Below are 18,935 nucleotides of genomic sequence, written 5' to 3'. Positions count from 1 at the left end.
AAAAGAATTTTCATGAATATTCTGTGATAGAGGAAAACCAAATCTCAGAAAAAAAACATGCTTTTCACATCATTTCCACAAGATAATTTCTAGTCCTGCTTTGTCAGTGCAGTACATTTGACTTTTAAACACAGATACAAAAACACACTAAGGAAAAGTTGTGCAAATTGAAAAATTCTACTTGGAATAAAACAGTTCATTATTTCCCTTTTGTAGTAGTGCAATCCTGCAGTATATTTAATCAATTATTCACCTTAATAGAGCAAAGTGGGTTAAGTCAGTCATTGAATTTAAAGAAGTAGGCTGGAATAGAGAAAGAAAAAACTGGAAGAAACTGAAAATGCCAGAAGATAAAAACAAGGCGGTGTGTGAAGACAGCAAATTGCCAAGAAAAATAGCGGAGGGGGGGGGGTGTAAAGTGTTGTGAGGGGAAAATATTTAATGAGCAAGGGATGAGTGAGAATCATTGAGAATCACATGAGAGACAAAGACCAATGATGGCTGAGTTATCCATGGAGGTAAAGCTGTTCTGTCAGATATGATCTAAGGAGTAAATGTGAAGGGTGTGAAGGGAGAGTCATTTGGAAAGACAGAACATTCCTTACAACAAAGGGAGAAAGCAAAATGGATGGAAACAAGACAGATCAGCAAAACACAATTTAAAGAAGCTTCTCACTCGGCCTGCCTCTCTGATTGTCTCCCTCTAATCTCTGCCACCCATCTCAATCGCTTTCTGTTTTCCAATGTTTCCTTTTGAGTCTCTCTGGTTCTCTCATCCTGTCACCATCTAACTCATATCAGTCTCTGAAGATTGTTCTTTCTCGCCAACCAACCTGCTCTGCTTCACTCTGTTCTGCTCAACAGTGGGATAAAAATTAATTCCAACTCCCATTAGAAAAACATGCTTTTGGATTGTAATCAAGATAAATCCAGACGGGGCCAACGCTATCTATGGAAAATCTTGATTGTTCACTGAGCACCCAGGAGCCAGGAGAATGTTTGAAAATAGAGATGAGGCGCTCCCAAACTTATTATCTTGTTTCTGTGTGAAAAGTGGAAGGAAGCATCCACCTGTGACGACAGTCGGGGATTACAAGGACAGAATCCTAATGGGACACATTACACAGACAAGTGATAAGAAAGCAAACTGATACTGGAGCACTCCAAGTCATGTTGAATACATAGAAAAGATCCCAATAGTAAAGGTTTGATCATGCGGTTGTTTAAAACCATAGAAAGCGAGTTCTCGTTTGATTCTTGCTTCTTTTTAGTTTGCTCTAACATTTGCGTTTGTGTTAAGATTTCTAACCACACCAGCAATGGTTGATATGCCAGTTTAAAGTTTAACAGCCGACAGTCGACGTAATACTTATTCCATTTCTTGCAAGCCAAACAAAATGTGAGTGACTTCCTCAGGATGTTTAATTTCAGTTAACAACACAAGAGGGGAAAGATAAAAATCAGCAGTAGCTCAGATTTAAGATTACCCTCTGTTGACTTTGCTGTTTCAGGCTCTGTGAGCATGAAGAATTGTTCACTATCTGATGTCAGCGTTCATTTCCTTTTATCCAGAAAACTATCACTGTGCTTTATTTGATAAGAAACTTGAACAGAGTCCAAATGTTTTAGACATTGTCCTCATCAGCCCAGATAAAGAAATGATTGGAATAGGAAATTGAACAACAATTCAAATGTTTTCCGATTGATCATGGATCCATAATAAGTAGTCTGCACAGGGAGTCTGAAGTCTTGAATCCACATGATTACCTGCAAGCTGACTTTGTGCAACACACAGAGCTGCCAAGTGCAATCCCACCTTTCTATCATTTGCTTACGAGGAGCTCCGCTGGAATTGAGAAAAAAGGATAAACAGATTGTTTTCTTTTCTGCCTTAATGTTTTCTAGCGGGTATGAAACCTAGGGACTGCTGGGCACAAGCCCAAAGTACAGTAATAAAGAAGCCAAATTTAACTACTTCCATGTCTTTGTTTGTCCAAATAAACTGCTGCTGTTGCGTAAAAAAAAACAAAAAAACATATACATTATGTGTTGTGCTTCCATAAGGCTAATTGTGGGTGTTTTGATCATTTTCCGGAACTGGGTATTGAAGTCAACACTAATTCATCAATTAATGATTACTGGCCAAATATATATTTGTATGTAAATCTTTCAAGGTGCTAATTTAATTCCAGTGATTGGGTTATTTTATAAACAGGAAGTTATGATGACTGATGGGAGTTTTAGAGCTTGTTGTCTTAAACCCATTCCTCTCAGCTGCCTCATCAGATAACCCCGATAGACAGTGAAAGGCTGACATGCAACCATCCATCTTGCCTCCGAATGTCTGCTGTCTTCCTCCTTTCCAATCTATGAAGCAAGCAGACATTGTTTATCATTGTTCTGTTTGAAAACATAAAGTCTGAAATGATTCTACTTTTAAGTCCTTAGTTTTGTGATGAATATGCACGCCACTCTTTTGCAGCCAGTGTCCCAGTTGTATATCCAAACTCAAGCCGTCTTTCCTATTCTACCTGTAATCAATTCTAACTCCCTCTCACCAACTATTATTTTCCCTTTTTCCTGCAGGTACTCATTAACTGCTCAGCTGGTGGCCAGGCCAGGTGTTAGCACATACTGTTCACTCAGAGAATCGCACACACAGGTAAGCTTATACACACATCTAACACTTTCTAAACTCCATAATTGTAAAATAGTGCAGCTTTGTCAGTAGACCTCAGCCTAAAACAATATTTTATTTGAATATTTCAGAAATATGCAGATCTAGGTAGCAAGTTGTTTGAAAAGAGTCCACAGACTCAATGGTCTGAACCTGGTCATTTAAACACACTTTATTCATGCACAGTTATGATAGATAGATAGATAGATAGATACTTTATTGATCCCGAGGGAAATTCAAGGCATCCAGTAGCAGTATACAGACAGGCAGGACACAAGACATTAGTTACAATACAATATCAACGTACATTATGTCCCCTAAACACCCCGAGCAGTCTAACTTCAACAGCACATCAAAACAATAATCAAAAGGCAGCATCCTGAAATGAAGATCACATTTGGAAGCCTTGGTTAAGTGTTTGAGCTGCTGGGGTTGGTCTCCCCTTTTCCAGAACAGAAGCATGAACTTGCTTGCATACAGGCTCTTTTTTTGTGTGTTCCTTTTTTAAAATGAATCAAAGCAAATGTGTATAAAAATATACCCAATGTGTCTTCTGCTTGATTCTTGGTAATAATACTTTACCAATGAAATGTAATCTTTGCCTGTTGGCTGGCCTGGTGCCTGATGGTGGGGAAGCTCTGACATGCCTCAGGTTCAATGCCACACAGCACTACAATAGGCATGCTGAATGAAATCCAAATATGGAAAACGATTAAGAATAAACTCAGATTAAACAATAATTTCCTCTTGTGTCTTCAAAAAGTGGAAAACAAAAACAATGTTGGAAAGTGAGCCATTTTACCAGCTCGTAAGGTAATTGCTGTTTCAACACACCTATCAAACCCCTGCAGACATAGTGTTTGCTGTTTGCTGAGGGGGAGTAGCAATCTTGCTAATATCCAGGGGTTAAAGTGAGATTAGAGTAGTGAGATGTATAATCATGCAAAGTAAATTTGGTGACTCAACAGAGCATCAAAGGCGTTTAGTTTAAAATTAATGAAGGCCTCTTTAAAACAGATTGCCATGTACCAAAACCAAATACCATCATTACACATTATTTACAACAAACTGCAATCGCTTACAGAGCTGTGCAATATTCTCACAAACTTTTTATTGAAGTAAAAAGTTAACTTTGTATCAGAAATTGATATGATGTCATAAATGATATGATCAAACTCAGAATTATGTTTAAAAGCTGTCTGTCACGCATTTCTTATTGAAAACATCTCAATTTCCCTGTCGCAGTGTTATTTAAGGTTTTCCTAAAATAAAGAGTTTGACTTCACTCTTTTGTAGAAAGTCTTACTAAATGATTTAGTTTAGGATGTATTGCATTGTTTGGTTCTCAGTGTAAACATTGAATTGATGTATACCAAAATCATTTTGAGGCCTTTCGTCATCCTGAAGCCAGTATCAGCAATAGTCTGACTGTGCTGATACTGAGCTTCTACAGATGTAAAGGAATGTTGGTGTGTTCTGTTAAAGAATTTCTGGATGTAAACTGGAAGCATCAAATCTCCCAAATAGGTGATGTGCAGGTTTTGTAAAGTATGGTCTGGGTTTATGGTTAATTCGGAATAAGCCAAAGTGAATACTGTAACAATTAACCTCTTGACTGCACATTTTTAGTCATCATGGAAGAACAACATGATGTCGTGGAAGACAAAATCCTGACATGTGCGAAGAGCAGTGTCATCAGCCATTTGAGCGAACAATCGAGAGGGTTCAATTTCAAAGGGTTGTTCTTCCTGTTCATTTTCATGGGTTTCTCTCTGTTTTGCCAGTTTGTTTCTCATTCCACCATTCTGTTCTTCAGTCAATTTGCAGCTGTTCTTCTTCCAACTTTTGTCAAATCTCCTCCATTGCGCCCATGCTTTCCATACCTTCCGTCATTTTTTCCCTCTCTTTTTGATCTTCTTTAGACCATTGCTCAATCTCTTCCATAACTCCCCTTGACTGTCTCATGCTGTTTATTAAAGTCGCACACACTCTTTTCTGTACTTTTCTCTTCCTTAGTTTATGTCGCTCACCCTCTCCCCATCATCACTTTTGAAGTGTAAATGTATTCAGCAGGAGTCCTTGGCTAATGAAGTAGTGAGAGAAGTCTTAATCACAGCGGCTGAGAAAAAAAAAAGAGTAGGAGGAAAATGGGGAAAAGGTAGATTCATAGATGAGGAAATGGAGTGATAGAGACCATTTCAAGTTGGGAGTGAAGAATGGAGAGCAGGAAGAGTGGTTGAATTGTGTGAATGTGTATGGAGGTGTGAGAAAATAAACTGAACAACACAGAAATACAGAAAAGAAAGGCCCCATTTGTCCAAATAAATGGGTTTGATGACACTTATTCCAAAATCATATTTCATGTAAATTTTAGTAGTTTGTTGCTAGGATGCTTTTTATCTGGAATCTTATTCAATCATACTAAGACTGAATCATTACTTTTAGAAGTACTAAGAGAATTCAAATGTAAAAATGTTCCGCAATTAAAGAAAAACAAAAACTATTTATTTTAAAACATAAAGGCTAAAAAACCCCGTCCACACTGACAAAAAAAAAAAAGAAAAACCCACAAAGGGTAAAATTCACAAGGAGCCATGAGGAAGATTGACAAGCAACATGGACTGACATATGACAGTGCTCTAAAGATAGGAGGGAAGGAACACTGAGACTAAATAGACACAGGGGTAATCAAACACAGGTGAGACTAATGACAGGTGACGACAATGAGGAGGGAACCACAGGCAGAACAGAATACAATACCTGAAACACTGAGGACAACTACAAAAACAAATCATGAAATATTGAAGACGCAAAGAAACACTGGGACAAGAAATTACCAAATACAACAGAAAACACTAAAGACTAAACCATGAAACATAAACACAAAAACACAGGAGAGAAACAAGAAACACAGGGATAAATAACAAGGCAACCTAAACTTAGAAATAGACAAAATACAAAAAAGAACAAATCATGACAGTGACACCTCCCACAGGTGAGTGTTTGTTCTGTCCCCCGAGTCTCCTGTTAACAACTGGGCATGGTTCCAGAAAGACCAGGCCACCCAAGAGCGCTTGGTGTGGCGTTGTCAAACACAGCTTATTTGGATTTAAAGTTGCCGACACAGAAACAGTCTGTTATGAGCAGGGGCTGAAATAGAGCAGTTTTATACTGTAGGCATGCTAAAATACAGGGTCAGGGTGGATTTTTGGCAAGAAACTTCCACATATTTTGGGGAGCTCTGAGACTTATTTAAACTGGTTGAAAAGGAGTATAAAGTAACCTTTAGTGTGGACATTCATCACCTTTCTGGAAAAAGCACTGAAAATTGACTTTTATCTTTTGTAGTTAAAAGAAAAAAATACATAGCTTACAATTTCTGATTAAAGCAGACGATCTTAATGTGCTTATAAAAAAAAGGTTGATGGAATTTTTGAAAGACCAAGGAGTAACCATATTGTAGAAAATGTGTGTTAATGTTTAGGATGTGACAGCATAGGGTGAGCAACTTATGAGCATAACTTCAGAATTGTAATCAAATTTGTTAGAAAGTTGAGTCATGTTTTCACAAGGGGACCAACAGGACTGAAAAGATAATGTAGCAGGAACTAAGTGGTTTGGGGGAAAGTTGTCGGAAATAATGAAATGGTCACTACTCTCATGAGCATTCTTCAAGGAAGTGCCAAGGTGACATCCAAATCAATTTCTGTCAGTGTTTGATCAGTGCAGCACAGCTTCCTCAGAGAGAGAGGGGGGGGGGGGGGGGGGGGAATGAATGGTCGAAGAGAAGAAAAAGAAAAAGACAGAAAAAGATGACTGGCCAAGAATCTGATGTGTAGCTTTCAGAATAGGATGTGAGGAGATGTGATCGGGCATGACACTTTCCAAATGTTCAGGGAAATGGAAAAGGGGATTGAGAGAGATGAGAAAAGGTGAAGTAAGTGGCAGACAAAAGCTGACAGACCTGGCACATGATAAAAAGCAGCTTTTGCGGAAGGACAGGAGAGGAGGTTGGTGGAGGTAAACTTTGAAAACAGGGCCAAGTATAGTACAATGTAAAAAGAAACCGCTGTGATTCAAATAAAACTAATAAGAAATGTTGTAGAGTCGAATCAAATTGTATTTAATCCAATTTAACAAACACTTTCAACTGAGCTGGATAATTCCCTGGGCCATGTGAATAACATTTGTAAAATGCAGAGTTGAGACTGTGAATCAGTAGTATCAGCAAACTATAGAAAACAGAAAATAATTTCATACCAAAACTAATTTTCACAAAGAGTTATAGGCAAATAAAGTGGCTGTGAAAGCGCATTTTAACAATACAGCCTTTCTTTTGTTTAATCAATTATATACTGCCCAATAAAAAAGACCGTAGTAAGAAACAACTTTTTTTGACAATATGTTTTTTGGACAGTTTAAACATGGAGGCATGAAGTGTTTTTCTTCCAATTACTGAATGTTTTTCTTCAAGACTGTAAAAAGCTACAAAAAAAAAAAAAATCTGACATCATCTACAGTGGCTTTCATTTGGTAACAGCCCATTAGAGAGAAATACACAAGGGCAACATACATCATTTCAACTCTTGCACCATTTTCTTACAAAATGAAAATATGTTGACTGTTTAATGCTGATCTATATCTTTTTAAAAAAATCTTTCTTTAGCTCCCTTTTTAAAGGGATTAGAAACTTTACAGAATCAGATGGCAATTTGCCTGATATTTTATGGGACATTCTGGGAAAATATTCAAATCCACCAGAGACTAAAGGACAGTGACTTTGCAGTTGGGGCTTTGGGAGCCGAGTGGTTAGCTTGCACGCCCCATGTGCGGACACTTTAGTCCTCAATGCAGGGTGCCCCACTTTCTCTCTACACCTGATTTTCAACTCTATACACTGTTTTGATTTTTAATTAAAAGAAAATCCCCTCCCTTTTTTTGCACTTCTACATGTTTGGTTTGCTAGTTCTGCTCTTACAAATTGCTGGTGAAAACACTGAGGTGTAACGTGGCAGCTGGAGATGGGAAAAAGAGGGAAAAAAAGGCCTGGGAGTACATAGCAAGAGGGGATGGATGGTTTGTTCCATCCTCCCCCTCATTGTTGGAGAAAATTTATACAGTACAGTCCATAGTGTGTAACGTTTGAATCCAAGGGGAGATGGAGATAGGAGGGAAGAGAGATAAAGGAAGTGCAACCAAAAGAAGGGGAGACACGGTTGAGAGAAATCAAGGAAGAGCAAAGCCTTGACAGATCTGTGGCCACCATGAAGCATGAGGAAACAGCAGAGGAGGAGGAATGGAGAGAGGAAGAGGAGGAGAGAAACACTGAGCTTGAGCCAAGGAAACAGAGGAAGGGAGCAAACATGAGGGACACAGAGAGCAAGGCTGAGGGGATAATGGGATGAGAAAGAGGCAGAGCGAGGGGGATTGAGGAGAGGGTGTGAAGTCAAAAGCAGCTTGAAAGTGTTGCAAAGTTGCATAATGTGACCCCGCTCCTTTTGTAACAGGGGGTTGGTTGAAAATGCAGTAAAATCAGCACATTAACGATTGTTTTCACCGACCACTGGGAGAATAATAGAGTATTTAAGGCCCATGTTGTGCAGGAATACTTGGATTGGATTTTTCATGCACTGCCTCAACAAGAAAAGCACTGCTGCTGCTGCTTGAAGATATGAAAATATAGTGCTCCTGTGTAGAATGAACTTTCTACTATATCCAGATAATTGCTATTAAGACACAACATGTCAAAAGTAAAATGTATATTTCTTACCTTACCAAAACAATGGGTAAGGTATGTCAAAAATCGGCATGCCATCAATCTTATAATTGATTACAGTTTTATTGGATGTATGGAGGGAATAACTGTAGGTATTACTAATGGTCACTTTATGTAGCAGCCCTGCAATCAGTGTGCCTGAGGTGTAAAAGTGCTTTGAGTAGCTCAAGTCCATTTTTGCTTTAGTCTAAATGTGAACATATATGACAGCCTGCAGTAGACTAGTGGTCAAAATGATTACTATTATATTACCATTATTGTGAATTACAATTGATTCTCCTTCAGATTTAGGCCAATATAACTCCAAACAGTTGCAGTAGAAAACATGTGTGCGTGTGCATGTAAGTGAGTGAGTGGGAAGTGATAGCAGAGCAGATAAGACAGTAGTGTATGTCACCATGCATGAGCAGACATTTAGTCGATTGGTGGAAAATGGCCTCTGTGTGTTTGTCTTTGAGCACATGAGTTTGTGTGTGTCTGTTTCTGTTGTGTGGGATGTTGTCTATGTGATGTGCCAACATGTGACTGCTGCTGTTAACAAAACATTGCAAGTAAACCACCGCTGTGAAATATGTCTCTATGGGGGATCCTTAGAGTTCCTTCCTATCCTCTTCTCCTTCCTCTGAGGCTCCAAATCTCCTCCCTTGCATAAACACAATATGGTTGCATGTCCTCCTGATATGTATTCCATTTTGATGTAAATGGGGCATACAATTCACCATACACTGCTGCAGAGATTGTGTTGACACAGTGAGCTTTTGTTATTATGTTATCTCTTCTCGATGAGTTGTTGATCTGTAGGGGACTTGCCCACCCTCTGTTCTCTATAAGAGCCTCTGTGGCATTTCTATAGCTCATTTATGTCGTGAACTCATAGACTATTTTTATAAATTATAGCAGCTTCTTCTGACTGCATGCATCAACAAAATGTCACATGTCAGCTTATGTTACTTTGTGCAGTTCAGAAATGCAGTGTGCATGGTATTAAACGTGATGAAATGTCATAAATTGCAGTTCTGTTTGGATGGTTGCATTTGTAGTTCAAATGTTTACATTTCAATGAGATAAGCCGTTCAGTTTATAATCTGGGAATGGGGTACAGCACTTAAAATTGGCAAAACAATGTAGAAAAATAATTGTTTTGCAAAAGTAAAGCTTTGAAAAGTTTGAACAAAGTACAACTTCCATTTGGAACAAACGTGTCTGGAGATTGAACCAAAACCAGATAAAAAAAGATGCAGATATTTATTTGTTCAATTTCAAGACTTATCGCAGTGAATGAGTCTTGTCTGCAGTAGGATGGATGTTACATTTGACCATCCCTTTCATCATTTACCTACATTTTGTAAAAACTTTTGAAGCACCTCAACACAGAAACAATGAGTTCATCAGTCTTAAAATCACATGCATAAATGTGGTAATAATAACAATGTCATGCAGTATTTGGGGGAGGAGGTTGTATTTCCACTTACAGTCTATGCAATAAAAACACACCAATAAACACCCAGCCAATCCGTTAAACATAAGTGTAAGGATGTGTTTTTTAAGGTACATTTGTGCAGTGCTGGGCTAATGTACTATATGTTCGACTTCAGCTTTTATTTCACCCATTCATCATTTAAAACATTTTTTTTTGTCCTTACAAAGTGTTTTGATCTGATTTTGATATTGCCATTCAGAGCTTCTTCTGTAAAAGATGATATGTTTCAGTAAGCCCAAAGGAGTTTTTATCTTCTGCAAGCTTGTTTTATCAGTTTTATAAAAGTCAACATACTAAAGTCGAAACTCAAGGGATTTGGCGACTTAAGGGTGGCAGCAACAGAGTGGGGGCATTGAAGGAGAGATACCACAGTGATGTAGTCAGCAAAATGAGAAATAGCTTAATAAAAAGCAAGGAGAGAGAGAGAGAAGGCAACTTGGCAGGTTCTGCAACCTATGCATTAGTAACCAGAGGGGAATGCAGTAATATTGATTAGCCTATTATAATATCAATCTACCTCACTGCTAATTTACTAATGACAACTTTATTATTGAAAACAGTATAAAGGAAAGGACACTGCTGTTTCTCTCTCCCTGGAGAACGTTCTGTTCCCTAAAGCTATATTTAGATAACATACAATAGATACAGTGATGCAGGATCAGGGAGCTTCAGTACTTGCATATCAAGGGATCGGTCAGGCATTAAAGGATGTCATCACTGACAGTGACTTGGGATTTTAAACATCAGTAGGAAGGTGGAAATGGACTTCAAACAACAAAAATGCATTGGTGAACAACTTACAATGGCCGATATGTATATGCTAAAGGCAGAAAAAGGCAGAATAGTCAAACTACAAAGTACATTGAAATATAGAATCCAAAATAAAATGAAAAGTTTGACCTTAGTCAAAAGTAAGATCTTTCTACTTAATATATTAAAATAAAAGACCATTAAAGAGGCTTAACATGAATCATTAATTGTTATAAAATGGAAGGAAAAAAGTATTCCAATAAAATGAGAACATTCATTACCCCTTAAATTAACTAAGAAGCATTTGAATAAATAATAAGCAAGACAAGGAGTAGTAGATGATAACTTTTAAGGACCTGTTGTAGTATATAGACAGGGCTTTCTCCCAGACAACTGGAGCTATGAGCTTCCAGTTGACCCCAAACATGATCATAAACTTCTTTAAGGTGTTTAAAACCACACCAAACTTACAAGATGACTAGGTATGCTCTGTGTATGACGCTCAAGGTATACAAATGCATGTTTCCAACCATGTGTCGGGGCACCATATATGGAAACAGAGGTAGGAATGTACTGGATGGTTGGAACAAAAGACTGATTGAGTCATATAGGCTGAAGGACCCGATGCAAGGCCTTTATTGCAAGGATAATTATGGCAGATGGAAGGTCTCTTGTTTCTCCTTCAAAACATATTGGTGCTTGATTCAGGATAAACAGAAACATGTACAGAAAAACACGGATATAATGTAGAAGGTTACAGCGAGTGCTTATAAATCAAAACATTTTGAGTACTCAGGTGCTCTTTAAAACAGGGGACAGAGGTCAAATAGCTCATGAATAAATGACCGTCCTGATAACAAAATAGTCTTTACATGATGTCCTGACGACGACTCAGTTGAGTCAAAACGTGTAGACATATTAGATAATGGATTTTTATACCTCATCAGAGTCCCTTTCTTCACAATAAACTTTGTTGTAAGTGCAGCCTTTAATTCATTAGCTACAGATACACACATGTCAAGAGTTGACAAACAACCAAGATCAGTCAAGAATGAACAACTGATACAGAAAGTGTCATGTTTCTAAAGATGATCTTCTGATAGCTGCATGTTCTCTCTGCGGGGCTTTACTTCCTAAGTCGGACAACACTCCATTACCACAGTATAATTTTCTATCAAGCCAAATGCTTACAGATTTTCAATAGAGTTGTAATGACACGCTCCAAGCTATAGCTTAGCATTCATTACAAACAGTGCTGAAACCAAACTGCCAGTGGCTTTTATACTCTCCGGGAGGGCTGCGTTCAATACCGCCTGTAATCCTGTAAATAGTTAAAAGTGCCTAATCCTTGTTTAAGTCTGGCTTTTATGTGTCCGCATAAACTCGCTATTTTCTTACAAAGACACCTCAGCCGTGACACACCTAACCGGATTAGACAGCGTGGTGTTAGCAGAAAGGCTTTATACCTCTGAGAGGTAATAGAGATGTAACAAACAGAGCTCCCATAGGCCCTGCTACAGTTGTTCCTTGGACATGAATGTGTGTGTTTGTGTTTGTGTGTGTGTGTGTGTGTGTGTTTGTGTGTGTGTGTGTGTGTGTGTGTGTGTGTGTTTGAGTTTGCAGGACCAATACAGTGATAGAGATGTGTATTACAGAGCTCCCAGTTGTATCACTGGATACACTGTGTGTGTTTCCCCTGTCGACAAATGATACCTTCTAAGTGTGCTCTTATTGAACTGCAGGATACATTAAGTCACTGTGTATGTGTGTGTGTGTGTGTGTGTGTGTGTGTGTGTGTGTGTGTGTGTGCAACTGTTGAGAGAGTGTATTCTGTGTATTCCTGAAGTGGTTAATGAAATGTACATTCTGTGTGTTTTGTGGGACTTTTGGGTTCCCCATATGTGGGTGTGTGAGTTTGTGTGTTGGTGTGCATCACAGTACTTCCAAGTTTGCTTGTTAATTTGATGCTGGAGTGTGTGTATGTATAGGTGTTTAGGCCTGTGTGTCTGTTCAGCTGGGCTGAACGGATGGCCTCCATCTTAATAGGGAGCTGGAACCTCGAGGTTAATGAGGGACTGATGTTTAAACGATGCCAGAGCACTTGAACAACATTCATCACAGAGTGAACCAGGAATGCTGCAGCAATACATACATATGCACTTTTACATGTTTTGGTAACTTTGTGAGAATACATTTGAGTTTCGTACTTTAAGTGTGACAATTTTTGGTAGTTTATATTTTCTTATAAAGCGACTTCTTGTCACCATACAAATGTGGATAATGCCATAAAAGCCAATACAGAAGTAGTATGACATTTTGGCACTTAACTTTTGTAGTAGTACGTTAGCAAGCTAACACTGTTCTACTCTGCCACATGCAAATGGAAAAAAGACAAACTGCAGGTGTCTTTTCAAATATTAAAAGACTGCATGTGTCGCTATCAGAAAACTGTAAAAGATGTAAAAAGAAAACATTTCTCAGATATTATTCTGTCAAACTGTCACAAGCCTCGTGTTTTGTTTAGCACTATTGACAGGATTCTTAATGCCCCACAGACTGTTTGCATGGAAGCCTCTCCTGCTGTCTGTGACAACTTTCTTCACTTTTTCATTGATAAGGTCGCTTGTACTAGGGCTCAAATCTCAGTCCCTGCTTATGACCCTTCAATCTCCGTCCCTTGCTCTGCTGTCTTTGACCAGTTTGAGCCTGTGACTTTGACTTCCTTGCAGGAGATTGTTGGTCAGTTGAAACCCTCAGGTTCCCCAAATGATGCTCTTCCTCCTCGGCTCCTTAAAGAAGTTTTCCCCACTGTAGGACCATCTGTTACTGCAGTCATTAATAGCAGTCTGTCCTCAGGTGTTGTCCCTGAACTGTTCAAACATGCAGTAGTACAACCTCTGATTAAAAAACCTGGTCTGGATCATGCAGTTCTTGTTAACTTTAGGCCGATCTCCAAACTGCCTTTTCTTTCTAAAACCCTAGAAAAGGTAGTTCAATTGATGGCATTTCTGGAGGAGCATAATATTTTAGAGGTTTTCCAATCCGGTTTTAAAATCTCTGCACAGCACCGAATCAGTTCTTATCAAAGTTGTTAATGATGTCTTTTTAGCTACAGACTCCAGTGACTGTGTTATCCTTGTTCTTTTAGACTTGACTGCTGCTTTTGACACTGTGGATCACGAGATCCTAATCTCTCGTTTGGAGAATTGGGTGGGCATCAGGGGCACATCACTGGATTGGTTCAGGTCATACTTGTCTGATCGAACCTTCTGTGTCAGCCTTGGTGACTCTTCTTCCTCCTCTGCTCCTCTCTCGTGTGGAGTCCCACAGGGCTCAGTTCTTGGCCCTCTCCTTTTCTCTCTCTATCTGCTCCCACTTGGTTCAATACTCAGGAAACATGGCATTTCTTTCCATTGTTATGCAGATGACAGTCAGATTTATGTTCCACTTAAAAAGAACAGTGAATACTCTCTTCGAGTATTATTCGAGGGTCTTGAGGACATAAAAGCCTGGATAGCTCTTAATTTTTTAAATTTTAATGATAATAAAACAGAAGTGATGGTTTTTGGTGGTACCTCTGGGGCCCCTCCTGTGGATCTGGGTTCCTTGGCCCAGTATACCAAGCAGTCCATCACAAACCTAGGGGTTAAAATGGACCCTGAGCTTAAGCTTGACAATCAGATCAAGGCTGTTGTCAAATCAAGCTTTTTTCACTTGAGGCAGCTGGCCAAAATAAAGCCAATTCTTCTGAGGCAGCACTTCGAGACAGTAATCCACGCCTTTGTAACCACTCGGCTGGATTACTGTAATGCATTGTATATGGGGGTTAGTGGGTCCTCCATCGCCCGTCACCAGATGGTACAAAATGCGGCTGCACGTCTTTTAACTGGCACTCATAAATATGACCACATTACCCCCATTTTAGCCTCCCTCCACTGGTTGCCTGTGCATTTTAGGATCCATTTTAAAATTATTTTATTTGTTTTTAAATCTCTCAATGAACTTGCTCCGCCCTACCTCTCTGAGCTTCTACACTCTTACACACCGACCCGCACCCTCAGGTCAGCTGATCAGCTGCTCCTGAGGGTGCCCAAAACTAAACGGAAGCTCAGAGGGGACCGTGCGTTTTCTGTTGCGGCTCCTAAACTATGGAACGAACTACCTCAGCCCCTTAAACAGGCCTCTTCTCTGTCTGTTTTTAAATCGTGTCTTAAAACCCATCTCTTCTCCCTGGCCTTTGACACAGAGTAAGATGATGATTTTATTTATTTTATATATTTTACTTATTTTACAGCATACCATGAGTCATGTTTTTATATCTTTTAAATTATTGTGTATTGTGTATTATGCCTTTTTTAACCTTTTGTTTTATTGTACAGCACTTTGGTCAGCTGTGGTTGTTTTAAAGTGCTTAATTAAATAAAGTTGGATTGGATTGGATGCTAATTCACTAACCTTAAACTGTTACATTATGTTACACTGGCTGATAGTGCTGCTGAGTCACCCTGTGGATGGCAGCTGATAATTTGATGCCTTTTCTTATTAACTGAATGTTCATTGCATTAGTCCCATAAGCTAATTTGCTGGCTAGTTATCTTATTTGCGCTACAAGGTTTGACAATAAAATGAAACTCATGCACACAAAGACAACCTTTGTTACTAGGGATAGAACAGATTCTGAAAGTTCCCCCTTCATAAAATGGTTATGGTTCTTTACCAAAGGGGATTAAGAAGTCAGTATACCCAATGGAGGCTAAAAAAAACTGCATATAAATGTTTTACCTGCATATACCCTGTACAGTATCATCGGTCATAATTGTAATGTCATACAGAAGATTTTAGAGATCAACAGATCCTAAGTCAATGTTTCTAATTTTTCCTATTCAAGATGTGAACAGTTTCATAACAAGTCAACAACATTTTAACTTTCCAAAATCTTAGATGTGCTTTCCTTACTTTATGGTAAACTTGGAGGATCCACACTTAAGGTAATTACAGTGTTCCCACATCCGGAGGTGCTGCTTATCAACAGACAAGGCAGGCAACTGCTTAGGGCTTCAGACCCGTAGGAGGCCCCTGAGGTCTTTCAAACTTTGACCATATCAGCGGCTCAAAATTTGCAACTTTTGCCATGCCAGTCGGAAAACTTCGTAAGGGGTGTCCTTCTGACAGCGCTCACAATAATTCCTGTTAAAACCAGTGTTTGTCTGACTTTTGTCTTCATATCTTTGCATTCAGCTTCAGTTTTAACTGCTGCTCTATAAAAATGTATTTTCATATAACGGTCCTGGGGGATTCCCATCAAAAACGCTGCCTGTATGCACTTTAATATACCCAGATTTCCACATTGTCTATCACACTTGTTTTGTTTGCTGTTCGACTCAAACTCAAAGCTCTTTTCTCAAATAAATATAATTTACTGTAAATTAGCCAAATAAGAATATTCATAGAAGAATAAAACCAACATCATTCTGTGATGTTTTTTTGGGCTTCTTGGGGTCACTTTGGACTCCAGCTAGTATATTTCATGTAAAATAGGTTTGTAGCATGGGCGTAACCGTGCTTTTAAACACCAGGAGGACATTTTCAAGGTCTCAATTCCTGTTTACACTACAGATGAGCCTGAATCCAAATGTGAATTCAAAAGGGCACAGATACTGAGATGGATACTGAAATTATATGCCAATATGCTCATGATCTGGAACCTTAAAAAATTCCATTTTTGTTTAACACGATTCATTGATGCAGCATGGACTGTCGAAAACCCTTCAACTCAGCCATTGTCCTCTGCCCCTCTCCCTGCAATTATTCACTAAAATTGTGGCCTTATTCCAGCCAAACCTTCACAACATACATCAAAATGCATTTTTTTAAAAATGACATTTTAGCGGGATTTGTTGATATCCTATAAAAAAGCCTAAGTCGAGGATTGTTTAATTTAGTTTCTGTAACATAAGTTACTTACAGGCTCGTCTCTCTAGGCAGCCGGTTGCACAGTTGGTCTGTCACTGTTTCGTATCGGGGAAGGATTCATAGTTTGGTGGTAAAAGCCTTTGAAAGGTAGATTTCTTTGAAAACACAAATTATAAACTTTGAACCTTGTTTTATATGCCTTAATCTCCTCCACCTAAACAAAACCCAGTCATACTTAAGTTTAGACTTTGTTTTTATCATTTAGGTAAACTAGTGAATACTAAATGTAACTCAAGTTCAACGAGTATGTGCATAGGTATTGAGAAGGAGAGGGCAAAGGCTAGGAGGAGCTTCTGTAGATGATAGCCTGGTGTTGAAACTGGTTATAATGTCATAATTATAATTATTTATATGCCAAGAATAAATCAGTGTTAATGCTTTGAAGCACATCTGTATTACCCGAATTAACATGTATTTTATACGTCTGTTCTCATTCTTTATGGTAATTGTTGAAGAAAGCTAAAAAAACAACAACACACTGATACAGATAGAGACATCTCTGCTCAACTCTAGTTATAGAACTATTTCAAGCAAGACAGGCAAAGTCGCTGAGGAATACATTGCAACGTTGGAGATTCCAATGCAAGAAGATGGTGCAAATGTGTATGTTTCCAACACACGATTGAATTCTGAATACTAATGTGTTACATCTATTTGTTGGAGAACAAATACGAAATGCAGTGAAAGGCAGGGCTGCACGGTCTTTTATCACAGCAGGCATGCTTATGTGTGTCTTTATGTGTCTTTGCTTGTCAGTGATGTGATCATATGTGAGTTGAGTCCCCTTTTCATGTGTTAGCATGCTTCTGAAGTCTGAAAGGGAGCTAAACCTCAAGAGTCTTTTAGTCTTTTTTCTTCCCTTTCATTGTCCTTCATTCTCCATGGCTAGCTGTTTCTTGACTGACAACATAGAAATCCTTCTTATACCGAAACAAATGCCTTACATTTTCAGTCCACCATACCGGCCTTCTGCATGACTATCCCCTGGATTATCAAAGGTCATTCCGTTTAAACCTTCCTCTCCTCAAAAGGGAGTAATGAGTGGGGCGAGAGGTAGTCAGCATGCCGTTTGTCTTGTACAGAAATGGAAAGTAGGAGAAAAAGAAACATTGGAGAGAGAGAGAGAGAGAGAGAGAGAGGTGCAAAAAGTAACAAGATGTCATGTCTTTGCCCCTTTGTTGCATTATGTTTCATACAAATATTGTCATTTAGTTACTAAATGACTCACGGAGGTCAGCACTTGCATTTTTCACATTCTGTCACTATTCTACATCTCAGTACCTTTCCCTGTCCCCTTCTTCTTTTTCTCGTCCTATTGTCTCACGCTTTTCCTGTTCTGCCTACTTAAACTCACATCCACTTTTTCTGTGAACATGTGCAGAAGCAGATAACAGGGAGATGGAAAGGTACACAATAAACTCATTAGCATATAAAAAAATAAATAAAATGAAAGAAGTGAACACTTCAACAAACTTAGTGAGCTTGGCAGAGGTAGAGAAGTTAGAAAAAAAAGTCAAGGATTTGATAGAGGCTGTGTGAAACAAATTGACTGACATTGCACAACCACCTTTGTCATTAAAAAAAAAAAAGTTCATGTCTTTCTATCAAAGAACACCCCACCGAGAACAAATATATAGCTGAGTAAAATGGGCCAGCTTATCTATCAGAACTACTTATTGAAGCTGTGACAACACCTTCTCCTGTCACTTGCTCCTTCCTTCTATTTGCTGAAAATTTGAAGTTCCTAACTCACTTTTTTTTTCAGTTTACACCGAAGAAATGTGACATTTTGGGAAATACATATTTCAAATGTTTAGACACTTGACGTTGATTGATAAGTTAGAATTTCATGAAGGAGGAACACTGGGTTTAACACACTTTCAGAGTTCATATTTCTTCCATTTTTTTCTACTGAAGAGAAGTTTTTTTATCTTGCTGACACCTACAGTTAGATTCGATTTCCTAGTCACTTGCAACAAAGGTTGTGCATGACTCCTTATTTCCGATGTGAAATGATGAGATCAGAGCCTAGAATAAACTCGAGGTCATTTGGCTGGGAGAAATGTGAAAGAGTTCCGGCATGTTCTGAAGCTTTGTGCTGTATTAATATGCTATATTGGCATTTAAGTCAGTTTCAAAAGTTTAACTGTGGTGAATGTTTACACAGAACAGAAGGGGCTTTGCGTGCATCATACATTAACAGTCTCTCTGTCAGTGTCTTCCCTTCATAGCAGAAATGAAATGTATTCAAGCATCACACAATCGCATCACAACTTTAT

The 18,935-nt window shown here is 38.7% G+C and overlaps 1 protein-coding gene across 2 annotated transcripts in view; it reads left to right on the top strand.

Annotated features, from left to right (window-relative positions):
• LOC306819734 (protein phosphatase 1 regulatory subunit 29-like) overlaps window positions 1–18,935 on the top strand; it is a 210,394-nt gene that overhangs the window by 116,589 nt on the left and 74,870 nt on the right. The window contains exon 3 of one of the 2 annotated variants that reach the window (XM_079337256.1): window positions 2,587–2,662. The gene's annotated coding sequence lies outside the window, so the exon portion shown is untranslated. Of the gene's footprint in view, window positions 1–1,303; window positions 2,663–18,935 lie in introns of those variants that run through there. The other variant, XM_079337257.1, reaches the window with a different exon arrangement.

This window comes from Symphodus melops (genome assembly GCF_947650265.1).
Source record: "Symphodus melops genome assembly, chromosome: 2".
NCBI lineage: Eukaryota > Metazoa > Chordata > Actinopteri > Labriformes > Labridae > Symphodus > Symphodus melops.
This window is presented reverse-complemented; position numbering and strand designations above follow the sequence as displayed.